Here is a 12,944-nt window from a genome sequence, read left to right on the forward strand (position 1 = left end):
AGGTCTGCCTTGAATATGGGAGGGGGTCTCCCGGGGGGTTCGAGGGCCACCTCCACTGCCTCTCATCCTTTCAAGGGGTTTATGACATTGTCAGAGCAAACTTACTAGAATTCTGTTAAAACCCGAAGGATCTGCCCCACGCCCACTGCTCCACCCTGGTGCAGGCTGTACAGGTCCCACCTGGTGCATAGGATGGGATGAAAGGGTCTTTCTGGTGATTCACTCAGGAAGTTCCCTGGAAACCCCCAGGCTGGCGGGGTGCCAATCCAGGTCGTGTGGTTGAAGCCTTGCAGTGGACAGCAAACTTGGGTCTTCTAGGTGTTACTGCCCCAGAGGAAGGTGGAAGCCATGCATGAATCCTACTCCACCTTGTGCTGGTACGTAACCCTGAACCTCAGTTTCTTCATCTGTAAAATGGAAGTAGAGTTGCCAAGAGGACCAAAAAAGCAGTATGTAGCGCACTGTGGATCCCGAGTAAATGCCAGGGGTGCTCCGTGTGCGTCCCTCCACATCCTTTCTCTACCTTCACCAGTCAAACCTGAAGGCTTCGAGTCCAGCTTGAATTCCCACCCTCTTTCTTATCCCCGTGTCCCCCACTTATTCCTTTGTTGCGAGGCAAAGGAGGCAGCACCGATCCCCGCCTACACCAGAAGCTGTACCCCTCCACCTGCATTGAGCCCTCTGCTTCATCTTCTCCCCTCTCCCTGAGAACCCCACACTCCCCAAAGCCCTGGCGCTTTCCCACCCAGGCCTGACTAAAGTATTTACAGTAAATACTAATTTTTGTTGAGTTTATTTTGTGCCTGGGACCATGCTTCATCTGCATTATCTGGGTAACTATTCACAGGAATCTTTTGTCATCCCATTTGACAGAGGAGGAAAGTTAGACTAGTTCTGCACAGCTTGCCTAAAATTACAGGGCATGAGGGAACAGAGCTGAATTCTCACGCCACCATGCTCTGTGCTCTGTATTATATACACTGACCTTCTCCTGTGTGCCTGGCCCCAAGGAGCTTAAACTCCAGTAGGTGTTCTCCACCCCCCCACTCCCCCACGCCCCCTGCACCCTGCTCATCTCTTTAGGATTTAGCCTACTCTGCCTTGAATTGGTATTTTCTCTTATCTCCTTGGACCATGAGTTCCCCCAGGGCAGAAAATACGCTTTTGTTATCTTATTCATCTTCAAGTCTGGCAATGCTTAGAACGTTGTAGGTTCTTAAGTTATTTTTCTAATTCTAGAGTAAAAAGTGCTCATTCTAGAAAAAAAAGGAAAACAAAAAAAGTGAAATAGAAAACAAGTATCACCTGTGAATCCACCACCCAGAGAAAATCTTTGCAAATATTTTGGTGAATTTCCTTCTAATCACATGTATATATATAACATATATATGTAATTTAGACAAATATGTATTTTGCACAAAGTGGAACAACATAGAAGACCATTTTTTTGAACATTTTATTTTTGAGAGACAGAGACAGAGCATGAGCAGGGAGGAACAGAGAAAGAGGGAGACACAGACTCCAAAGCAGGCTCCAGGTTCTGAGCTGTCAGCACAGAGCCTGACACGGGGCTTGAACCCATGAACCATGAGATCATGACCTGAGCTGAAGGACACTTAGCCGACTGAGCCATCCAGGCGCCTCCAAGACCATTTTTAAGAAAGATTTTATTCCCAAGTAATCTCTATACCCAACATGGGGCTCAAACCCACAACCCTGAGATCCTAGAGTCAAAAGCTCCACTGACTAAGACAGCCAGGTGCCCCTACAATATTATTTTTATGCTGCTTTTCAACCTTATATCATGAGCAAATCCCAGATCATTGGAAATTCTTTGAAAATGAGATTTTTGATGGCTGTAGTTTGTTCTCTCATGTGACAGGTCCCCTTCCTGTCTAAAACACTCCCATAGTGTTGTGGTTCATTTACAGTTTCTCTGATTATTCCCATAAGAGAAATATCTGAAATGGAATTATTGGGACAAAGAGAAGAGATATTTGCAAGGCTCTTGACATATCACAGCTGGCTCTGAACAAACCCCTGCTCTCTCAAACCCTCTCTTGTCTCACCTACTCAGGTGTGCCCATTGACCAGCCAGAGGCCCCAACTCTCTAGGGCCCCCTCTCATTCCTAACCCACCTGCTCAGAAGCAGGTGGGAGGGTCACCTGGTACATGAGACTGGAGGGACCTGGCCAACCTATGCCCAAATCTCCCGCTCTCTGACTTGGACCCCATCAACAGAATTATTCCTTGGGTTAAGGGCAGTGTGGCTCAGATGCTTGTAAAATGTCTCTGGCTGGAGACCATGACTACTAAACCATGAGTACTAGGCTATCCTTCTTTGTCACTAGGTTAACAGGGCTAGAACCCACGAACCCTGAGATCATGACCTGAGCCGAAGTCGGATGCTTAACCAACTGAGCCACCCAGGCGCCCCGAGGGAGCTTTTAGATCAGAATCTTGGAATGTATCCCCAAACCCTGCTTGGATGGATTTTCATTCTGCCTGTAAATGACCTCCATAAAGCAGTGGCCCACAGTTCTTTAGCAGGAGGCTGGGCACAGGAGCCACCCCAGGTGCTGTGAGCTCCTCAGAGGCCACGGACAAGACAGTCAGAGTGCTTTTCCAGCTCTGCTGTTAACAATTTGGGGTTAATCTAAAGAGATGCTAAGTGGATCAGTTCTTTGAGAAAATGTGTGTCAGTTTCCAAGTCACTCCTGGTCATCATCCAGGAAAGACAGTTTTCATTAAAGAACGCCAGGGCCGCCTGTAGGAACACTTCTCCCTGTGTCCCCAGGCACTCAGCAGCAGACGTGAATGGCTGCGCGGAGCGGCCGCTAACTGAGCGAACAAAGACGGGATGGGAGTCCTCCCGGGGCCCGGTGGCCTGCGGGACAGAGCCGGGCGCCCCAGAGCCGCTGCCCTCAAACTTCCGCGGACGCGGCGGTCTCGGAGGGCCTGCGGGTCTCGGAGCTTGCGGGGTGCTGAGGCTCTGATGCCGAGGGTCTGGGCTGGCCCGAGAGTCTGCGGGTCTAACAAGTCCCGGGGGAGGGCAGGGGCGCCTCCGGGCGGCGGGACGGGCTCAGGCCGCGGGCGAGCGGGAGCGCGCGAGCGGGCGGAGGGGCAGCGGCGCCAGGGAACCGGGGCCCTCGGAGGGGGAGCGGCCGCGGCAGGCGGGCGGGCGGCTCCGGGACGGCCGGCCCGCTGACCCGTACTCGGGCGCCGCCACTGGGGGAGAGCCAGAGCCCACAGGGGCTCGCGCAGGGTAGCAGGAGGGGGGGTGGGGGGGGGGGTGGGGAGGCGAGGGCGGCAACTCAGGCTTCTCTGCTCTGCCTCCCGGCCCACCGGGCCCGGGCCTCTCGAGCCCTCTCTCTTCCCCAGCTGCCTGTGGCGAGGGCACAGGGATCGCCTCCTTGCCCACGGGAGGAGACAGGAGGCTTCAAGGGCACTCCCGCCCCCAGACCACCGGTCTAGCGACCTGGAACCCATCTCGCGGCCATGTGGCCTTCAGCACCTCACTTCACCTCTCTGGCCTCAGTTTCTCCTTGTGTAAAGCAACCGGATTGGAGAGGCATGGTTTCTGAGGTCCCTTCCAGCTCTGGAGGGCTGGGATTGTCCATTTTGACGGTGTGAGTGGGACTAAGATAGGCAGGGAGCTATGTACGCCCTGGAGGAGGAAGGAGGATGAGTTGGGAGAGAGGCATCCTGGCCTCGAAAAGGGAAGGTCCCTGTGGGAATCCCCTCACTATCTGAGGGCCTGATTTAGGGTCACGTGTTTGCTAGAGGATGAGGGAAGGAACAGGAAGGAACGTGCAGACTTGACTGGAAAATCCAGCTGGACAGGAGACAGCTCCTGGCTGCGCCTCCCACCGAGGCTGGAGGCCGGCTTGGCCCCGGCCCTGCATCACATGCCCTGCTGTCCGGTCGCCCCATCCAGGGCTGCAGCTGCCACCCGGATGGGAGCCCCTGAACACAGTGTCTAGTAAGCTTTGAGGCTTCACACGTGCTCCCAAGATCGTGTGGAAATGACCTTATCTTCAACTTAAATCCGTTTTTCCTATAGATTTACTGAATGAGTTTAAAGACACTAGTTCTTAATTTATGAGCTTGGCGGCAGCTTCCAACACATTAACCCGGAGGCCTTCAGGTCCTCCCAGCCCACGCCTGTCCCCCTCTGCAAGAAGGGAGGCTCCCACAGGATGCCCAGATGGCTCAGAGAAGTACAGAAGATGGTCCGGTTGCAAGTGGCACAAATGCCCCTGCGAGTGGCTTAAAGATCAGCGCACCTATAGAATATATAAATACGTGTGCCATTTGACACGTGCATCTGCCTCACGGATTCACCGTAAAGGTTGAATGCTAGCCAGCAGGAAGGGCAGGGGCGTGACGGGGCTCGGGTGCAGCGGGACTCTGCCGGCGGTCCCAAGATCAGGGACTTGAAGTACCACAGCAGCTCTTCTCCAAACATCTAGAGCAAGGGAATCCTTAGCAAACCACACAGAGCATTGGAGGAAGGTCTGCTGAGGCCCAGACCGCTTCACCCGGGCCTCTTTGGAAGAAGTGCCAATAGGTGCCTTGTGGGTGAAAGTGGGACGGCAGGCCCTTGGGTTGGGACCTGAGGAGGGCTGAGAGGGGACAGGCTGGGGAGGCTGCCTCGCGAATCTCTCTCTACCCAGAGAAGGCACTCCTTGGGAGAAAGACCCCATGACTTTGATGCAGAAGAGGGAGCGAGGGGGCTTGTTAACCTTGAGTCTGGGCCCCACCTCTGCGAGCCATCTCTTCCAGGCTGGGGACTCTGGACTAGGATCCCTGCTTGTCAGCCCCCAGGAGCTGTCCTTGAGGCACACACCTCTGAGTTCGATGGCCTTCCAGTGTCCCATTGCTCTGTGCTCAGCTATTCCCCTGGTCACCCCTGCCCAGAGTGACCTCTCACCTCTCTGGATTCCTCTGACTTTTGTTTTGGCTCTCAGCCCTCACAGCAGGAGGTCTGTAAAGCCCCGGGTGACGTGGGGCCTGTTGCCCAACCTCAGTGTTATTACCTGTGGAATGGAGATAATCACCGTAGATACTTCAGGGGGTGGGTGTGAGGCTCAAATGAGATTACAGAGCTCGAGAGGTACAATGGCGCCTGGACTTTAAACTCCAGCTTTAAATCCAGTCTGTCTGCTGGGGGCTTGGGGCAAGTTAACTTAAGCTTTCTGGGTCTCAGTTTTATTATCTGTGAGGGGAGATGAGAAGAATGGCACCTATTTCCTAGGACTGTTGGGAGAATAAACGAGAGAGCGCTTTGAGCTGTGCCTGGCACTTACTACGTGCCAGCTTTGTTCCTACAGAGCTGAGCATTGAGCTGTGTGGATAGGAAACCCCCATGAAATAACTTGAAAACAAACCCAAACACCCCAACCTGCCTCCTCTCATCGGGCCTTATCTCCGCAGTTAGCTAGCGCTGCATGTGGCGGGAGTTTGACACAGCTTTGTTGATTCACTATCCAAAAAGCTGCCAGATGCCGGTCTCTGTGTTTTTCTTACCCATTTTTCCCCTTTATGGTGGGGGGTGGGGGGGCGGTATCACCAACTCTGCTGGGAAACCGATGAAAGTCATGGATCCCCAGACAGGTGCTCAAGAAGCAAATATTCACAATATGTTGCACAGAATTTCAGGGGACTCCTAGACCCCCCGAGGGTGAGGGTGAGAAGCCCCTCTTTAGATGATACACCCTCCACGTCTTGTTTGTTGGTCTTACTCCAACAAAACAAAAGCTGTTTCTCCTCCACTCATCAGTGCCCGGCACCTTGGCTTCCACCCTGGCTCCAGTCCCCCGGTTACCTCTCCCCAGGGCCCCTCGCTCAGAGCCTACATCAAGCCACGACCCTTGGCTAGGAGTTAAAAACAGCACCTGTTCAGAGTTTGAGGGTTGAAAACGGGGTGTGGGGGGGAAGTGGGGGTGGGCAGGGGGAGGAGGGAAGAAAAGAAACAGAAGAAGCAGACTCAACATAAAAAAAAAAAATCAGACAGAAGGAATCATCCTCCAAGCCAAACGCCGTAATTCACAGGGCTCTTATTCGCTGAGTGGGACTAAATGGTATTTATGACCAAGAGGCCCTGGGCTCACCCCAAGTTGAGCGATTCATTCAGTTGCCCAAACTCCGGCAGCAGGGAAGAGAGGCATGGGGCTGGGGAGATCAGACAGCTTGGAGGGGGGGATTTTATTGTTCACGACTCGTGTGATTCTTTATCTACTTAACGTTAAGTGTAGTTTCCGAATTTTAGTACATGTTTCTGGGAAGATGATGACCTCAAACAGTGTCTGTTCCCTTTAAGGTTAATTATGGGCTTGGAATTGGGCTCTATGCTGTGGGGCCCATTCATTCATTCATTCATTCATTCATCCAAGATTTATTAGGTGCCTTCCTTACACACGAGAAGCTATTCTAGGCACTAGAGATACAGCAGTGAACACAGCAACAAAGGTCCCTGTCCTAATGAAGTTTACAGTTTTGGCAGGAAAGACAGATAACACAAAATAAACAACAGACACATGTTGGATGGTAATGTGTACTGAGAAGAAAGACACAGCAGGCAGGGGCTAGACAGGGTGGCAGGGTGCTATTCTAGCTTGTGCTTAGGAAAGGCTTCTTTGAGCAGAGGCCTAGGGGACGAGGGACAGAGCTATGCAGAGGCCTGGGAGGGGGGTCCCAGGGAGGGAGGAAGGAAGGCCATCCACCAGGTTGGGTTGGGACAGCCCAGCATGACTGAGGACCCACAGGGTCAGTTCCCACAGCTGGGGGTTTCTGGATGGCAAGGCTGGGATGTCCCCAGCCCTCTGCTGGAACCTTTCCCAGGGCTGCATAGGTCCTTCCTGGCTGCGTGCTTGGACCTCTCCTCCATGCTGAGAGCACCCCAAGGGCTGTTTCTTCCTCAGCCTTACCCCTCCTTGTTGTACCTACATTTTGCAGAGCCCAAGACTTTTGCTGAAAGCTGGATGGAGTTGGTGATATTTCAAGATGTTGACCTTAAGAAAGGCTATCCTGTTTGCTGTAGACTGAATGTGTGTGATTTGTGCCCTCTCGGAATTCGTATGTTGAAATCCTTACCCCCAGTGCAATGGTATTTGGAGGTGGGGCCTTTGGGAGGTAATTAAACCTTTGGGATGGGATTCGTGCCCCTATCAGGCACCCCAGACAGCCCCTCCGCCCCTTCTGCCATGTAAGGACGCTGTGAAAGAGAGCTGTCTATGAATCAGGACACAGGCTCTCACCAGAACCTAGCCAGGCTGGTGTCCTGACCTTGGACTTCCCAGCCTCCGGGACTGTGAGAAGTATTTTTGTTTAAGCAGCCTGAAGGGACTAAGACCCTGTTAGAGGAAACAGAGGGGATAGAGAAACAAGTCACATGACACCGGCAGGAAACAGTCAGGTACGTCCAGAATGTGGGGCATTCTGTAACACAACTGGCCTGGCCTCTTAAAGAAAACAACCACACTGTAATAAAAAATAAAAGGATGGGAGGACTGGTCTAGATTAAAAGGAACATATAGTCAAATGGGATGCATACTCCTTGAGCAGACCTTGGTTTGAGCAGCCAAGCTATAAAAGACATTTTAGGGACACTCTGGGGAATTCAAATGGACTGGTTTTCAAATGGTATTTGTATATTATTGTTCGTTTTCTTAAGTGTGATAATAGTATTAAGGTCAGATGAGAATATCTCTGTATTTTGATATGATGTTGATGTGTGTGGCAGGGACATGTGATGATATCCATAATTTATTCTGAAATTATTCACCCAAGTAAATAAGTAAATAAAATCTAAGCTACCTAAGGTCTAGAATGGCTCAAGGGAAGGGAATGAGATGCCCCAAGGGACATGGTCCACCTTCCTGGAGTTGGCTGGGCCCTAAATACTTGACAGACCCCAATGGGTGCACTTTCTGTGTCCCGGAAGGGAATGTGCACAGCACCTGGCGTTCAGTTGCTTAATCGGAGGTGAATGAGTGGATGGTCTCTGTGGGACTGAGTACTCGCCCCTTAACACCGACACCCCACCTACCCTTGACGCTCACCACGAGACAATTAACAACATGAGCAGACTGTCAAGGGTCACGTTTTATGGAAATGCCCTGTGAGGTCTCTCTGGATGATTGCAGACGTCACTGCCATCTGCCTGCCCCCCTCCCCGCTCCCGGAGCCCCTCCAGCATCTCCTGGCGGCCCGGGCGGGGCGCTCAGTTATTTCTGGAGCCTCACCCTTTAGGTGGAGAGTACGCTGCTCATAATCACCAGGTCATGAACAGCTGGCCTGCCGGGCCCTAATTATTTCATCGAATCAGGGGCTGCGTCCTAACAGCCTGTGTCTCAAAAGACTCCCAAGTCGGGCAAGGCACACTGTGGGCACCCAGTAGAACTTGATGCTGTTATCCTAAATAACAACAACAACAATAATCATAGTACCGAACATTTATCGAGCGCTTATTATTTCCGAGTGTCACGCTAAGTGTCTAACATGAGTTATGTCTTTAATTCTACTCAGAAGCCTGTTTGGGTCTTTTTCACGCTAATTCCTATCCCCATTTTGCAGACTGGTTCATGGTCTCACAGTTAGGCAGTTCCAGGATTCAAACTCTGGTTGCCTCGTTCCTGCTTCTCTCCCAGGAGGGCCATGGAAGACGTGGCCCTGGAAGACTGACTCAGGATTCCTTTGTCGTGGGGCTGCTGAATGCCTGAAGAAGCTTCCTAGGAAAACCGTGAGCCACCAGGGCCCCAGGGACTCTAGTTACATTCTTCGTCCCCTACTGAGCTCCGTATTGAAGCAATTAGCTAAAACAATAGCTTGTGCCCCTTCTTTCACAGCCCTGCAGTAAGTAGCACACCACAGGGCAATGAAAAGTCAAAAAGTCAGGCAGACCGACAAGTGTCACCTTTTACGGAAGTGCCAGGGAGGACCCTCTCCCCAGAAGTCTGCCCGTGAAGATTTGTGCCACCAGACGCTGCCGCTCCCCTTCAGCTGGGAAAACAACCCTGTTTTCAAGTGCCTTGGGCTTTCTTGTCAGTCATTAGGGAAAGGCATTCCTGGCGGGTCCCCACTAGCATCTGAGCTGGGACCGACCACCGGTTTTCACCTTTGCTCCTCTCCCGGGACCCATGGCCCATCCATCTCCTGGTTGGCTGCAGCTGATATTAGATAAATACCGGTTGTCACCAGTGGGCTCTGCCCAGATTTTCCACCCCTGAATGCATCCTTTCAATAGGTGTTCGGTGACACAGGGCCCATGAGGTCCTGCCTGCCTCACAGATGTTAGGTTCCAGCCACAAAACCAAAAAAAATCTGGGGTGGGAAAGAAGAGTCCAGATTTCACTGAACATGAAGCTTTCCAGAGCTGCTGACTAAGGACTTCTCTTTCCAAACATCTGAAACAGCAAACAGATTGTAAATTAAGAGGGAGTTACAAGATAGTAGCTGCAGGGAAGCTCGTCCCTGTTTTCTGGGTTGTAGCTGCTGCTACAGAGCCGAGTCTGGACCCGGGCAGCAGAGAAAGGTGATTACACAGGGCAGGGGGTCTGAGCGCTGGAGGGCCCGCCACAAGTAAGAGGTGGCTGCCCAAAGAGTTCTGGCCTCTTCTCTGAGCCAAGGGAGAGCAGTTTATTCTGACGAGAGGTGGAACACTGGTCTGGGTCGTTCTCTGGAGCCAATGAATTAGTGACTCCCACCCAGATCAGAGTTCAGACTCCCGAGGCAACTCAGCAAAAATAAAGTGAAACAAATGGTAACCCCATCAAGATGATGCTTCCCTGGACCAGAGCATGAAGGGAGGAGTTACACAGTCTTTGGGCCACACTTCTCTCCTCCCACAGAGTAAAAATACTGATTTTGGGAAAATGTCTGCATTCAGTGGAGGCTTGAATCTATAATGACGGGAGAGCCCCTGGGATAGCTTGATCTGGCAGCGGTCTTGCTGGATGTGGGGTCCTGGGGCCAGATGGGAGCCTGGGCCCAGAACCACAGAGTCAGGAGCCAGTCTCCCCACCATGCCCGAACGGCCGCCAGCTCTGGCACGGAAGTCCTGCCTCGGATAACCGGAAAGAAGAAAAGGGGTGGGGTAAAGGGGGTGTGGAAAGCTGATGGAGGCTGGGCAGGTTTCAACCTGGAGCATGCCTTCAGGCATCCTCGCCTTGTCACTGGAGTGTAATGACTGTCAGGGTGACACCCCCTTTCCGGATATCCAGCTTTATCTGAGGATCCAACAGTCTGGTCATCTGAGTGCCTCTGAGCTATGTCGAGCCTTGCTCAGGGACCGAGAGGCATTTTACTGATTCCCCATAACCATCTGCACAGGGCACCCTCTGGGAAACGGTCAGGGTGATTCTAGGCTTGGGAGTCTCCTATAGAGCCGTGTACTTTTCAGCCAGGAGCTGCTGGTGGTGTAGGCTACAGAGTTGTGCCCCAGGAGTGGCCGAGTTCCCCGTATGTCCAGCCCCTACTTGCTGCTTGCCCAAGGCAGGGAGTGAGGCAAAAACAAAACCAAAACAAATAGCTTTTGGCAAAATGGAAGCCCTGTGGGGTTGGTGTTGATGTTTGGGGGTTGTTTCAGAGCCTGGAGGATTGAGTCAGTGATCAATAGAATAGGGTTTGTTTTGGAAAAATTCAGATGGGGCTAGAGGTGGGGTTCACAGTATTTGCAGGCAAAGGCAAAACACAGATTCTGGAAGGATCTCTATCCATTTCACTGGGAGGCTTATGCATAAACTGGTTTAGGAAGCAAACAAGGTGACGGTTTGCCTATGTGTCAGGCGCTGTGACAGGGAACAGGGGGACAAATCTGGGCCAGACCCTGTCCCTGCCCTCAAGATGCTTGCAGCCTGAGGGAGAAAGAGGAGCAAATCTGTCGTCATAAAGCAAGGCGACAGGTGCTGTAACAACCCTCATCGTGCCAAGAGGCTGATACTCTTCGGGTGAGCATTCAGACTCGGGGATCAGATAGACTTGGGTTCTAGACTCTTCTGCTTCCTGGCTGAGTGACCTTGGGGAAGCCACATCATGTTCCAAGTCTTGGTTTCCTCACCAGTAAATTGGAGCAGACTATAGTTCAGGTACTTCTCAGGGTTACCGGGAGGATTCAGGGAGGGAATGTGTGCGAAGCCCCATGTCTGGCATTCAGGAATGCTCTTAATCAATGTAAACTAGCTTTATTACGAGTGTGGTAGTATTATCAGAGAGGCTTGCCAAACACTCTGCAAGGCTGGAGAGCGGCAGTGTCTGGGGAGGCGGGGCCTGGGGGCATCCAGAAGAGCTCCCGGAGGAAGGGGTGCTGGCCGGCTAGTGAGAAAGAAGAGCATTCCTGGGATCCAGGTGCTGTGCCACATTCACACATATTATGTGAAGATTTGCAATACTCTCCTCAGCGGTGGCCCAGGCCAAAAGGTTAGACTGAAACAGTGGATACTGAAACATAACGCCCTGGAGGTCAGGCTGACTCTGACTTACAGTCAGGAGCACAACCAGGGGAGGCTATGGGGACTTAGGTTTTCGCTCAGTAGAAGTCTTAACAGTCAGTGCTGGCCGTCAAAGCAAGCGTGTTCGAGGGCTGTCTTGTGAGACTGAGCTCACTTGAGGTCCTTGCACGTCTTCCGGCAAAGGCCGGACTGGCCACCCCTTCAGAGGGGAGCTGCAGGAGGGTATAATGAAAAGGCCCAGAGTTAGGAAAACTGGCTTCATTCCGGTCCTGCCTCTAGTTATAGATGGATAATGTTGTGCAAGTCAGTTTCCTTGTGTGGACTTAGCACTTCCTCAGCTCAGAGAATTGAATCATCCTTGGCTTTTTCAACTTGTGAAATCTTCTGCAACACCTCCCCCCTGCCCTCAGTACATAGGTCCGATGAGCTACTAATGGACATCCCTGTCACCACAGAGGCTAGCCCTCCTGGGGCGCTGCGGGGCTCCTGGGAGTGGTTTACAGGGGCTGGACTGGCTGATCTTCCAGCCCTAAAATTCTATCATTCTCTACGGTTTCTTCCTACCTTACTTTTCAAGTCTGTAGACTCCAATCCCTCATTTTATGCAAGAAGTACCTGAGTCTTAGAAAAGGGATTTATCCAAGACCTTACAGCTGATTAGTGGAGAACTGTATTTAGAACACACAACTCCTGGCCTAATCCCTTCTACCTCTGCAGGCGGCTCCCTACTGCCATCCATGATTTGTCTTAGCATTTGTTCCTCCCAAGGTCCCAGTACACCTGTGCTGCCCTCTGTAGATTTCTTTGCCTCTTAGAAAAACAGATCCAGTCCGACACATTGCTGCAGCCCGAGACAATACCCTAGGATTCGTTTCTCTAGGTAGTACTTTAGCTCAATGAAATGGGAAGTGAAAAATAAGGCCCAGACTTCCAGTTGTCCCACAGTATCTGTTCTCTCCTTCTTACTTCCAGAACCCCATTTAGATGGCTGCCCAAAATAAAGGTATTTCCCACTCTCTTTTGTAGCTCGATATGGCGCAACTAGGTTCTGCCCTAAAGATAGTACTGTAATTAGAACTATCTTGTGTACATCATGGAAAGGGTTCTTAACGAGAGGGAGGATGCCCTTCTTCACTCTTCCTTTATCGATGGCTGGAACGTAGGCATAGTGCCCGTACCATCAATAGTCACCTTGGACCATAAGGTAGACACCATTGGAATGGTGTCGGAAATGGTGAAACAACAACACAGTTGAGAGCTTAAGTCTCTGATGATCTCATGAAGTCTCTTCACCAGCCCCCGACAGCTTTCCTTGTGTTTTACAGGCAAGAGAAAGAAACTTCTATTGTTTAAGCCACCATTACCATTTTTCATCAACTCTTGTCATTGATTTTAAGACGGCATTATTTTGTAGATCATGAAAAGAAACCACTGCCAACGAAATGGACACCCCTTCCAACGGTAGGACACGTTCCAATTTCAGATAAGTTCAG

The sequence above is a fragment of the Panthera onca genome, chromosome A3, assembly GCF_046562875.1.
Source record: "Panthera onca isolate mPanOnc1 chromosome A3, mPanOnc1 haplotype 2, whole genome shotgun sequence".
NCBI lineage: Eukaryota > Metazoa > Chordata > Mammalia > Carnivora > Felidae > Panthera > Panthera onca.